The 13,250-nt window shown below is 42.9% G+C and overlaps 1 pseudogene; it reads left to right on the top strand.

Moving 5' to 3' along the window:
* The window catches only part of LOC112075616 (synaptotagmin-C-like), an 18,107-nt pseudogene extending 8,024 nt beyond the window's left edge, over positions 1-10,083 (top strand).
* Positions 10,084-13,250: the final 3,167 nt, after the last annotated feature.

A 13,250-nucleotide genomic window follows, 5' to 3' on the forward strand; every position in this document is an offset into this window, starting at 1 on the left:
GCGATACGGCCATCCCATCTGGTTTGCGCTTAGTGGACTATCATTTGTTCTTTCAACAGACCAATGACCCAAACACCTCCAGGCTGTGTAAGGGCTATTTGACAAAGAAGGAGAGTGATGGAGTGCTGCATCAGATGACCTGGCCTCCACAATCACCCGATCTCAACTCACTTGAGATGGTTTGGGATGAGTTGGACCGCAAAGTGAAGGAAAAGCAGCCAACAAGTGCTCAGCATATGTGTGAACTCCTTCAAGGCTATTGGAAAAGCATTCCTCATGAAGCTGGTTGAGAGAATGCCAAAAGTGTACAAAGCTGTCATCGAGGCAAAGGGTGGCTACTTTGAAGAATCTTAAATCTAAAATATAATTTGATTTGTTAACACTTTTTTGGTTACTACATGATTCCCTATTTGTTATTTCATAGTTGTGATGTCTTCACTATTATTCTACAATGTAGAAATAGTAAAAATAAAGAAAAACCCTTGAATGAGTAGGTTTGTCCAAACTGGTACTGTATATATTTTTAAGTATGTGATAATTATATTTTCTAAGGGTCATCACATTTCTGTGATTGGTTGTCTAGTGTATACATTTTCTGAGTGTTATTCTGAGTATTAACCCTGTCTGTCTCTCCAGTGAATGTATGTCTGTGAATTAACCCTATCGATCTTTTTAGTGTGTGTTATTCTGTTTTCTTTTTTACAACCCTGTTTCTATTTTTTATGTAAATGCCATGTTATCGAAAGGTCTAGACACCTTTTTTGTGATTTTACTTGTTTTTGGGAAACTTACCCCAAACAGCAAATCACTTCCTCATCCTGGTTGTGCAGTACGTTGTGCAGTATGTTGTGCAGTACGGGGGCCCTGAAAAAACATGAACAAAGGCTCCAAAAACACACAAATACGTCCTTTTAGAAACGGCAAAGCTCTCAGTATAGTGATGCAGGTCTTTAGATGTGGTACACATGAAAATGTGTCATTACGAACTTTATCAGCAATGTTATAGTCCATTTTGTTGCGAGTCGAGCGATACTACTCCGTCCATTCTACAGGCAACTGCCAAAATAAAGGAAACACTTGAGTAAATGAGGGATACAAGGTATATTGAAAGCATGATTCCATATGTGTTATTTCAGAGTTTTGATGTCTTCACTATTATTCTGCAATGTACTTCCACACAGTAGGTTCCAGGCATTTGTAGAACCATTGAAGCTGTTCTGGCGGCTCGTGGAAGCCCAGCGCCCTCTTAAGACACTTTATTATGAAGTTTCCTTTAATTTGGCAGTTACCTATAGCAGCAGTCTAAACAGAGAATGGAACAGCTGGATAGGGGAAATGGCTCGAGTAGCACAAAATGGACTATAACATTGCTGATAAAGTTCGTAATGACACATTTTCATGTGTACCACATCTAAAGACCTGCATCACTATACTGAGAGCGTTGCCGTTTCTAAAAGGACGTATTTGGGTGTTTTTGGAGCCTTTGTTCATGTTTTTTCAGGGCCCCCGTACTGCACAACATACTGCACAACATACTGAACAACGAGGATGAAGAAGTGCTTTTCTGTTTGGGGTAAGTTTCTCAAAAACAACTGAAATCACAAAAAAGGTGTCTGGACCCTTCTATAACATGCCATTTACTTCAAAAATGTAGATTTGATTGTAAAAAAGAGAACTTCTCCTTTAACCCTGTCTGTCTCTCCAGTGAGTGTTAATGTGTCTATTAAGCCTTTCTCTCTCCCCAGGCCCAAGCCCATGACTCACCAGTTGTCCAGCCCTGATTTCCATGGTGAGGAGAAGAGCGAGCAGGTGACCAGCATTGGCCAAATCAAACCGGAACTCTACAGACTGCGTGGGGGCGACCAGGGGGAAGGGAAAACGGGGGACAATTGCGGCAAGATCAGCTTCCTCCTGCGCTACGCCTTCAAGTGAGTGAACCGATTCACTTAATTAATCCTCTTCACACCTCGGTCTGAGTGCACTGTTAAATATACATTACATTAAGGCTTAGACAGAGGATCAACAGCTGCTCTGTCATCACAGCTGAGTTAAGGTACTTGCCCTAGAAATTCTATCATTGCAGTGTCAAGTATCACACAGTGGGAAGTTTTTATCACCCATATATACTTTTACATTATGGACTAAATAGTGTACACAAGATAGATAGATAGATAGACATTGTTATTGTAATTGTCTAATTTTCCATACCTTGAGTGCATTAGTCATGCATGCCCCTTGTTGTAGGTTTTCTGCAGCACTGGCTCTGTTTATGTAAATGGTGGGTGTTCCCCCCTTCGGAGGGTTGAAGATGGGAAGATGGAGGGAGGACAGAGGAGAGGAGGGAGAGAGCAGGGGCAGTGTAGTACAGCCTGCTAGGTCAATCTGTCTCAGTCTATCTGTGGCTCTGTGGCTGCCTGGTGGGGTCCTTTCTTTCTGCCGTCACACAGAGAAACATTACAATGGAGAAAGAAAGTGCTGATGTTCGAAACACAAGGAAGTGAGAGGCAGTTAGGGTCATGAATTATATATGGTGAGCTACTTTAAACAGCAGACCCTGTCAACACATTATAACACCAGACTTTTATAACACGAATTACAGACACACAGAATTAGAGGGAGAGGGAACGAGAGGGAGAGGGAACGAGAGGGAGAGGGAACGAGAGGGAGAGGGAACGAGAGGGAGAGGGAGGGAGGGAGGGAGGGTGTTGGTGTATATCTACCTACATGTATTTCTACCTCACGTCACAAGATCATTTGTTCTGCTCTGCTTTCTGACACACTGTGAATCTTTGTTAGAAAATCTAGAGAGAGAGGAGACAGAGGGAGAGGGAGAGGGAGAGGGAGAGGGAGAGGGAGAGAGAGATATAATGTGTGTCACCTTCTCTTCACACTGTTAGCACTGTGTGGGATAATTGTAATGTATTTACCATACATCAATGTTAACGTGCTAGACCCGAGCACATTTGGGGAATAGCAGTTAGGACAACAATGTCAATTTTCCCTCGGGCCCTCTGGGAAATGTATTTTCTATTGACACTGTAGTTAAAAGCTGACACTAGTGCTGTGGGAATAGGGCGGTTTCCAGACATTGTCTGTGAGGAATAGTATAGCGAATTTCCCTCTGACAGATCAGTAATAGGTGTATTTTCTGCCGAGTGCTTCTGGGACCGTGTTAGTAGGCTGTCATTGTAAATAAGAATTTGTTCTTAACTGACTTGCCTAGTAAGCCTACTAAAGGTTAAATATATATATATATATTTTTAAAGGTTGTCTTTTGTTCCTGCTCTTTGTTGTCTTGATGTTCAAACGGACATGTGAGAGTAGGAACACTACAGTGTTTGTTGTTGTAATGAGGTAATGTTGTTGAATGTGACATGCCATCAGGGCCAGCTTTTATACAGGACTCACCTGGCATTTTCAATTATGCTTTATAAAACTACACTGCTCATAGTCATAAGGACTACAGTTCCCAACACGTACTGACAGTGTGTATCGACTTCCAAGCGGAGATGATACTGGACTTAAAGTAAGTAGATAGACTTAAGAAATACTAATTGGACATGTTTCTCTGATTAACGTGTTTAWCCAATTTAAATATAACTTCCTAATTTACWAATMACGGTATTKATRTTATCCCTGATTTGATGTGATTGTAGGATTGGCATGTTTACCTYWTTTCCTTAATTGGACGRGATTGCATGATAAACATGAAACCTGATTGGATGRAATCYTGTCYTCAACAGGCTTATCTCAGTCCTGATTGGGCCAGATGATTAAACAGTGTGTTTGTCTGAGCTGCTATTGGCTATTGCCTGGTGGTGCTCTCTTCCCCAGAGTTCACGCTGTGCTCCTAAAGGCCCGTAATGAAGTGGTGACACGCTCGTTAACGCAGAAGGACAGGGTATAATGAGGTCTGATTAAAGGCCTGCCAGCCATCTTCACTCTCTTAATTAAATCCCTCATAAGTAGTTCTGCAGACAGACCACTGGACGTAGGCGTTTAGACGGACGTCTTCGCGTGTGTGTGTATGCATGTGTATATGTGCAAGACTGTGTATGTGTGTGTGCGGGCGCGTGTGTGTGTGACCCAGACTGACCATAACACATTGGAATAGCCTACTATGAAGAGTATTAATGGCTTGGCTTCTCTCACTGGAACTGCTGGAGCCGAACTGTAGCTTTGTAGCAATGGATTATGCTACTTGTAGAAGTTGCTCTCATTCACAGATCTACCTTCCTCAAATTTCCCATTAGTAGGGAGTAAACCCTTAAATCAGTGTCAAGGGCTGCTTCATCCTGGACCTCAATGGATCCCCATCGACCCACTTCATAGATACAACATACTCTCCTAACCACTCCACTGTCTCGCTATCTACTCTGTAGCCCTATGTCTGTCCAGGTAAGTTTGACATATAGATTGTGTTGTGTGTGTGTGTGTGTCCCAGACGGTGAGTCTAACATAGATTGTATATGTGTGTCCCCGTCTGCAGTACAGAGCAGCTAGTGGTAAAGATCCTGAAGGCTGTAGACCTGGCTGCCAAGGACGCCAACGGCTTCTCAGACCCCTACGTCAAGATCTACCTACTGCCAGACAGGAAGAAGAAGTTCCAGACCAAGGTAACACATTGATCAAGCCTGATCCCAGATCTGTTTGTGCTGTCTTGCCAATGACCATAAATACATTGGAAGAGTACAAACAGATCTGGGATCAGGCTGTCATTTATTACACTTGTCAGTTTTCACACAAATTGGGCTGGTTTTCAGTCCAGTTTGAAGGCACAGTAAAATACTAACCTGACAAACGTGTAGTTTCACTCTGATGCCAATTGAGAAATTTGTCCATGCATAACTTGGAGTTCTGTGTGAATCATCCATTGATGTCACCCAGAGATTTGTGTATGCATTACCACGAGAGATTTGTGCGGAGTTTCATTGCCGTTTCTCAAATTACTGTCAGTAATTTATTAGAATTTACAAATGCATAGTCTACTCCCTTACACATTGGAATTAGCTGAGATTTCATTCAGCCTAATCTGAATAAATATGTTAGGCTGTCTAGCAGACTCTCTTGCAGACTCTCTTGTTGACTCTTGTTCTCTCTCTCCCTCTCCCCCCCTCTCCCTCTCCTTCCCCTTTCTCCCCCCTTCACCTCTTTACCGCTATCCCGCTTTCCCTCCTCAATTCCCCCCTCTCCTCTCTCCCACAGGTCCACAGAAAGACCCTAAACCCTATCTTCAACGAGACGTTCCAGTTCGGTGTCCCCCTGGCAGAGCTGCACTCCCGGAAGCTACACTTCTCTGTCTACGACTTTGACCGCTTCTCCAGACACGACCTGATTGGCCAAGTGGTTGTGGACAACCTTCTGGACTTCAGCGAGGGCACAGGGGAAAAGCCTGTCTGGAGGGACATCGTGGAGGGCACTGCGGTGAGAGAGAGAGCCCATGCCTAACACCATAATACCAACGCAATGCCACCACTATGTTACCATGATGACACCACTATACCACTATAATATCGCCACTATAATGCCACCACTATGCCACTATAATGCCACCACTATGCCAACACTATGCCACTATAATGCTACCACAATACCACCACTATGTATGCCACTATAATGGCATAGCGGTGGCATTATAGTGGCAATAGCCACTATAATCCACCGATATGCCACTATAATGCCACCCACTATTGACACTATAATGCCAACACTATGCACTATAATGCCATCACTATGCACTATAATGCTACCACAATACCACCACTATGCCAACACTATGCCACTATAATGCCACCGATATGCCACTATAATGCCACCACTATGCCACTATAATGCCAACACTATGCCACTATAATGCTACCACAATACCACCACTATGCCACTATAATGCTACCACTATACCACCACTATGCCACTATAATGCCACCGATATGCCACTATAATGCCTCACTATGCCACTATAATGCCACCACTATGACACTATAATGCCAACACTATGCCACTATAATGCTACACTATACCACCAATATGGCACTATAATGCTACCACTGTACCACCACTATGCCACTATAATGCCACTATAATGTCACCACTATACCACCACTATGCCACCAATATACACTATAATGCTACCACTATACCACCAATATGCCACTATAATGCCACCACTGTACCACCACTATGCCACTATAATGCCACTATAATGTCACCACTATACACATTATGCCACCAATTACCACTATAATGCTACCACTATACACCAATATACCACTATAATGCCACGCTATACCACCACTATGCCTCTATAATGCCACCACTATGCCACAATAATGTCACCACTGTGCCACAATATACAACTATAATGCCACCACTGTACCACCACTATGCACCACTATACCACCAATATCCACTAAATGCCACTATAATGCACCACTATGCCACTATAATGCACTATAATGCCACCACAGTACCACCACTATGTCACTATAATGCCACGCTTGGCACTATAATGCCACCGCTATGCCAATATAATGCCACCGCTATGACACATAATGCACCGCTATCCACTATAATGCCACTGCTATCCACTATAATGCCTCCGCTATCCACATAATGCCACCGCTATGCCACTATAATGCCAACCGCTATGCCACTATAATGCCAACGTCTATCCACTATAATGCCACTGCTATCCACTATAATGCCGCCTATGACACTATAATGCCACTGCTATCCACTTTAATGCCACCGCTATGCCACTATAATGCCACCGCTATGCCACTATAGCCGCCACTATGCCACTATAATGCCCACGCATGCCACCTAATGCACCGCTATGACACTATAATGCCACCGCTATCCACTATAATGCCACCGCTATGCCACCATAATGCCACCGCTATGCCACCATAATGCCACCGCATGCCACTATAGCCACCGTATGCCACCATAATGCACCGCTATGACACTAAATGCCACCGCTATCCACTATAATGCCACCGCTATGCCACCATAATGCCACCGCTATGCCACCATAATGCCACCGCTTGCCACTATAATGCCACCGCTATGCCACCATAATGCAGCCGCTATGCCACTATAATGCCACCGCTATGCACTATAATGCACTGCTATCCACTATATCCACTGCTATGACACTATAATGCCACCGCTATGCCACTATAATGCCACCGCTATGCACTATAATGCCGCCGCTATGCCACCATAATGCCACCACTATCCCTAAATCCATGCTATCCTCTATAATGCCACCGATATGCCACTTATGCCCCCTATGCCACCATATGCCACTATAATGCCACTATAATGCCACTGCTATGCCACTGTAATGCCATTGCTATGCCACTATAATGCACCGCTATGCCACTATAATGCCACTGCTATGCCACCACCATGACCACTGGCTGTGCCGAGTTAGGAGGAAGCAGGGGAGAGTGTTTAAATAGCCTTTAGATCTAGCGCAATTTAACTTTTATCTTCTTGGGGCATTGAAAGATTGACATTTCATTAATGTACTGTGATGACAGTTGCCTTCAGTTTGAATATGCTGCCCGTTTAGATTGTGACACCTGTCATGTCTCTGTGGCAATTATCAATGATGCCTGCTTCATGGTTTAGCAAACCAAATGCAAGAGGGTGGTCTCTTTTACAGACCCTGCTCTCAGCCTGTGGCTTTGGGTATTACTGGCTGACTGTTTACCACACGTTTGCTGGGATCCGTGTTTGAACCCTGACCTCTGACCTCTGTGTGTGTGTTGTACAGGAGAAGGCTGACCTGGGGGAGCTGACTTCTCTCTGTGTTACCTGCCCACGGCAGGTCGGCTCACCGCCACTGTCATCAAGGCCACCAACCTCAAAGCCATGGACCTCACCGGCTTCTCAGGTGACTTACTTACTGACCGCAGCACACTGACGCACACACTGACAACAGCACACTGACCGCAGCACACTGACCGCAGCACACTGACAACAGCACACTGACAGCAGCAACCTGACCGCAGCACACTGACAACAGCACACTGACCGCAGCACACTGACCGCAGCACACTGACCGCAGCACACTGACCGCAGCACACTGACAACAGCACACTGACAACAGCACACTGACTGCAGCACACTGACCGCAGCACACTGACAACAGCACACTGACAACAGCACACTGTCCGCAGCACACTGACAACAGCACACTGACTGCAGCACACTGACAACAGCACACTGTCCGCAGCACACTGACAACAGCACACTGACCGCAGCACACTGACCGCAGCACACTGACAACAGCACACTGACCGCAGACACTGACCGCAGCACAACTGACAGCCACACTGACCGCAGCACACTGACCGCAGCACACTGACCGCAGCACACTGACAACAGCACACTGACAACAGCACACTGTCCGCAGCACACTGACAACAGCACACTGACCGCAGCACACTGACAACAGCACACTGTCCGCAGCACACTGACAACAGCACACTGACCGCAGCACACTGACAACAGCACACTGTCCGCAGCACACTGACAACAGCACACTGACCGCAGCACACTGACAACAGCACACTGACCGCAGCACACTGACAACAGCACACTGACAACAGCACCACTGACAGCAGCACACTGACCGCAGCACACTGACAACAGCACACTGACCGCAGCACACTGAAAACAGCACACTGACAGCACACTGACAACAGCACACTGACAACAGCACACTGACAACAGCACACTAACAGCAACTGACCGCAGCACACTGACAACAGCACACTGACAACAGCACACTGACAACAGCACACTGACCGCAGCACACTGACAACAGCACACTGACCGCAGCACACTGACACAGCACACTGACAACAGCACACTGACAACAGCACACTGACAACAGCACACTGACAACAGCACACTGACGCCAGCACACTGACGCAGCACACTGACAACAGCACACTGACGCAGCACACTGACAACAGCACACTGACACAGCACACTGACCGCAGCACCTGACAACAGCACACTGACAACAGCACACTGATCACAGCGCTGGGGGTCGTCTCTTCTGTTAGAAACAGCCTGACAAACTCACATCACACATTTTGTATTTCAACTATTATTTGAATGCAATTAGGCCTGCATAAACAGATGGAGCAAACAATAAATTGACTGAATTCATGAATATTTGAATATTGATATGTTACATTCTGTAAATATTGCCCAAATAAATACTGTTCAACTGTTCCAAACGCAATGAAGTGCCAAAAATCTGTTTTGTGGCAATGTTGGAAACACAAGCAAATAGCAAAAATCATAAACGTTGGAGTGCTAAAAACCTTAGCCAACAACAACCAAATGCTTTAAACACAACATGTCCTGGCCTGACGGATGGCTGGGACTTAGGTAGCTGATGATGATTTCATGAACGCCTAACTAAAGTAATTGAGTTATTAATCCTGCCTGTGAGGATGTGAGGATCCTGCATTACCACGGTAACAGTTACTATACTGACGAAAATGACACGCTAAATTATGAGGCCACCCCGTTATTATTGCTTTTATGATTAGGAGATTATTAGAATGCCTAACAAAGCAATAAAAAAATCCACCATAAAATCAAATGGTAACTCTCAGTGTTCTGTAAGTTTTACAACGGCACTAGAGCGGCAGTTTGTATTCTGTGGTAATTGACGTGAATCCCCTGTTTTACTTTGGACTTAATCCCCCTCGTACAAGGGGCTAGATTTGTATGTCTTATATGTGTTAAAGACAGATGCCTGGACGTGGGAGTATAATTTGTTAATAGCCTGCTCAAGGTTTGTCTCTTATCTTTGTCCCTCTCTTTCTCTTCCTCTATTTCTTTCTCTCTCTCTTTTTCTCTCTCTCTCTCCCTCTTTCTCCTTCTCTCAGACCCGTACGTGAAGGCTTCTCTGATATGTGAGGCCGCAGGCTAAAGAAGAGGAAGACATCCATTAAGAAGAATACATTGAACCCACTTCAACGAGGCTCTAGTCTTTGACTCCCTCATGAGGACATCGACAGGGTGTCCATCATCTCGCTGTCATGGATATGACTGGTAAGAAGAGACCTGGCTGTTATTACTTTATTACTGGACAATGGGAGTTTTATAAGTTTGTGTGGGATGTGGATGTAATTGATACCATTATAATACTGACTATGTATTTGGATGGTTGCTGTTGTTAATTGTTAGATAAGGGTATGTCTGTTGTTAATTGTTAGATAAGGGTGTGTCTGTTGTTAATTGTTAGATAAGTGTATGTCTGTTGTTAATTGTTAGATAAAGGGTATGTCTGTTGTTAATTGTTAGATAAGGGCATGTCTGTTGTTAATTTTAGATAAGGGTATGTCTGTTGTTAATTGTTAGATAAGGGTATGTCTGTTGTTAATTGTTAGATAAGTGTATGTCTGTTGTAATTGTTAGATAGTGTATGTCTGTTGTTAATTGTTAGATAAGGTATGTCTGTTGTTAATTGTTAGATAAGTGTATGTCTGTTGTTAATTGTTAGATAAGGGTATGTCTGTTGTTATTGTTAGATAAGGGTATAGTCTGTTGTTAATTGTTAGATAAGGGTATGTCTGTTGTTAATTGTTAGAATAAGGGTATGTTGTTGTTAATGTTAGATAAGGGTATGTCTGTTGTTATTTGTTAGATAAGGGTATGTCTGTTGTTAATTGTTAGATAAGGGTATGTCTGTCGTTAATTGTTAGATAAGGGTATGTCTGTTGTTAAAAGTTAGATAAGGGTGTGTCTGTTGTTAATTGTTTAGATAAGGGTATGTCTGTTTGTTTATTTGTTAGATAAGGGTATGTCTGTTGTTAATTGTTAAGATAAGTGATGTCTGTTTTAATGTTAGATAGGGTATGTCTGTTGTTATTTGTTAGATAAGGGTATGTCTGTTTTAATTATTAGATAAGGGTAGTCTGTTGTTAATTGTTAGATAAGGGTATGTCTGTTGTTAATTGTTAGATAAGGGAATGTCTGTGTTATTGTTAGTAAGGTATGTCTGTTGTTAATTGTTAGATAAGGGTATGTCTGTTGTTAAATTGTTAGATAAGGGTATGTCTGTTGTTAATTTTAGATAAGGGTATGTCTGTTGTTAAATTGTTAGATAAGGGCGTATCTGTTGTAATTGTTAGATAAGGGTATGTCTGTTGTTAATTGTTAGATAAGGGTATGTCTGTTTGTTAATTGTTAGATAAGGGCGTGTCTGTTGTTAATTGTTAGATAAGGGCGTGTCTGTTGTTAATTGTTAGATAAGGGTATGTCTGTTGTTTGGTAGTGTTATTTTTATGGTGTGTCGCAAGGTTATTATAGTAAACTGAAACTAAAACAAAACACTCAAAACCATTTAGTAAATTTAATTATAATAATTAACAAACCCATTTGAAAAATTAAAACTGTACTGCCTCCAAACGAAATAAATAAAAAACCATCATGAATTATGTTTTTGGGGGCAAAAATCAAACAGGGTTTTCAAGCTAACTAATGATTGGTTGACAATAGACCTCCACAAATGCAGGTGATGACTGCAGGATGAAGTTGGTGAAGAGCAACTGCTGAAACTTGCAGTTTACTGCAGTCAAAACTTCATGACCTTTGATCCTATGATTTTTGTAAGTTCATGTAATTGACATGTAGGCTCCAGTCTGACAATTTTTATCACCAGAATGCAACACTTTAAAAGGTGGTGACCAACGATGGAGCTTCAACCGCTCCTGGTTGTTGCGGAAATTGACCCACCACTACTGTTTACTTTGTGCATCTATGTCATCTCTGAGTGTACCTTTAAACCTAACCTAACCTATGACCTGACCCATCACCTTATGCATTACTGCCCCACAGTGGCAAGAAGTGACATTCCAGAAAACACAAGAACTAAATGCATGTTTTTATAAAAAGTAAACTAAATAAAAAACAAGGTAAAGTAGATCTGAAAACTAACTGAAACAAAACTGAATTTCGAATAAAAATCTTAAAAATAATAGGAATATAAACAATAATAACTTTGTAGTTAGCACTCTGTTACGTTGATAGACATTGTTATTGGGTTGGTGTGTAGTTAGCACTGTGTGGGTCTATTACGTTGATAGATGTTGGTGTGTAGTAGGACGGGTCATTCTGTTACCTTAAAATAACTGTCCAGTGTTAAATATGACCTATTATTACTTACAATATGAGTGAAATAGTTTTCCTTCCAATTTTTTTAAATTATGTATGTTAAGAAGCTTTTCTGTGTTGGAATAGTGTGGGCGTACCCCAACAGAATGATGTGGGCGTATACCGGTTGTTAAAAATATCCTCCTCTAGACCGCTGATTGCCCAGCTCATCCTCCTCAGGAGTATGACACCATACTCTATGAGGAAGTAGCAAGCATTTTGAAACGGTCTGTATGAGATACAGGTTTGAGGTGTTTTTTCTCCAATTCATGCTTTGGCCACTAATACGAGTACAGGATGAATAAACACAATTATTTGGGTATGACTTTGAAAAGTGTGATTTTCACTGTACAGTTAGTTTAATAGACGTTGTTGTGTACTAGCATGGGTCAGTCTAAAACATTGATAGACGTTATTTGTTTGGTGTGTAGTTAGTACTATGTGGGTCTGTACKGTTGATAGACGTTGTTATTTGGTTGGTGTGTAGCAGTGGTCTGTTGAACACATAGCTGATTGTCCCTGTGAGTCAGACTCCTGGTGGACTCCTCCTGTTTTACATGAGGATGGGGGCCTCATGAATAAACATGGTTTATGCTAATGCTAATGGAAATAGTGTCTGGTGGTGAGACACTGTGTAACCATGCCAGTGTTTCTCTATCTGGCACTCTCTATCACACCCTCCATCATCAAACATCGCCTGGCTGGTGTGTGTTTGTGTTTTCTTTATTATTATAAACCCATGTTGTAGGTTATAGTATCTCTATAGTTGTGTGTGTGTGTGTGTTATCTTTTATGCATTTAAAACCCGGTTATAGCATCTCTATAGGTCGATGTGTGGTGTGTGTGCATGCATGCGTGTGTTGTGTATGATATGAATGTGCTCTCCATTGGTATTGAAACCTTTGTAATAGTCTCTGTATATTGTGCGCTCACTATTGAATATCCAACCTCTGTGGCCGCATTCATTTTCCCAGCACTCAGGTTGATAAATGAGGCCTACTTTGCCTGTTCGTCACAGTTCTCTCCCTCTCCGTCTCCGTCTCCCCCCCCCCCCCCCCACC

This window comes from Salvelinus sp. IW2-2015, unplaced genomic scaffold (genome assembly GCF_002910315.2).
Source record: "Salvelinus sp. IW2-2015 unplaced genomic scaffold, ASM291031v2 Un_scaffold3286, whole genome shotgun sequence".
Classification (NCBI taxonomy): domain Eukaryota; kingdom Metazoa; phylum Chordata; class Actinopteri; order Salmoniformes; family Salmonidae; genus Salvelinus; species Salvelinus sp. IW2-2015.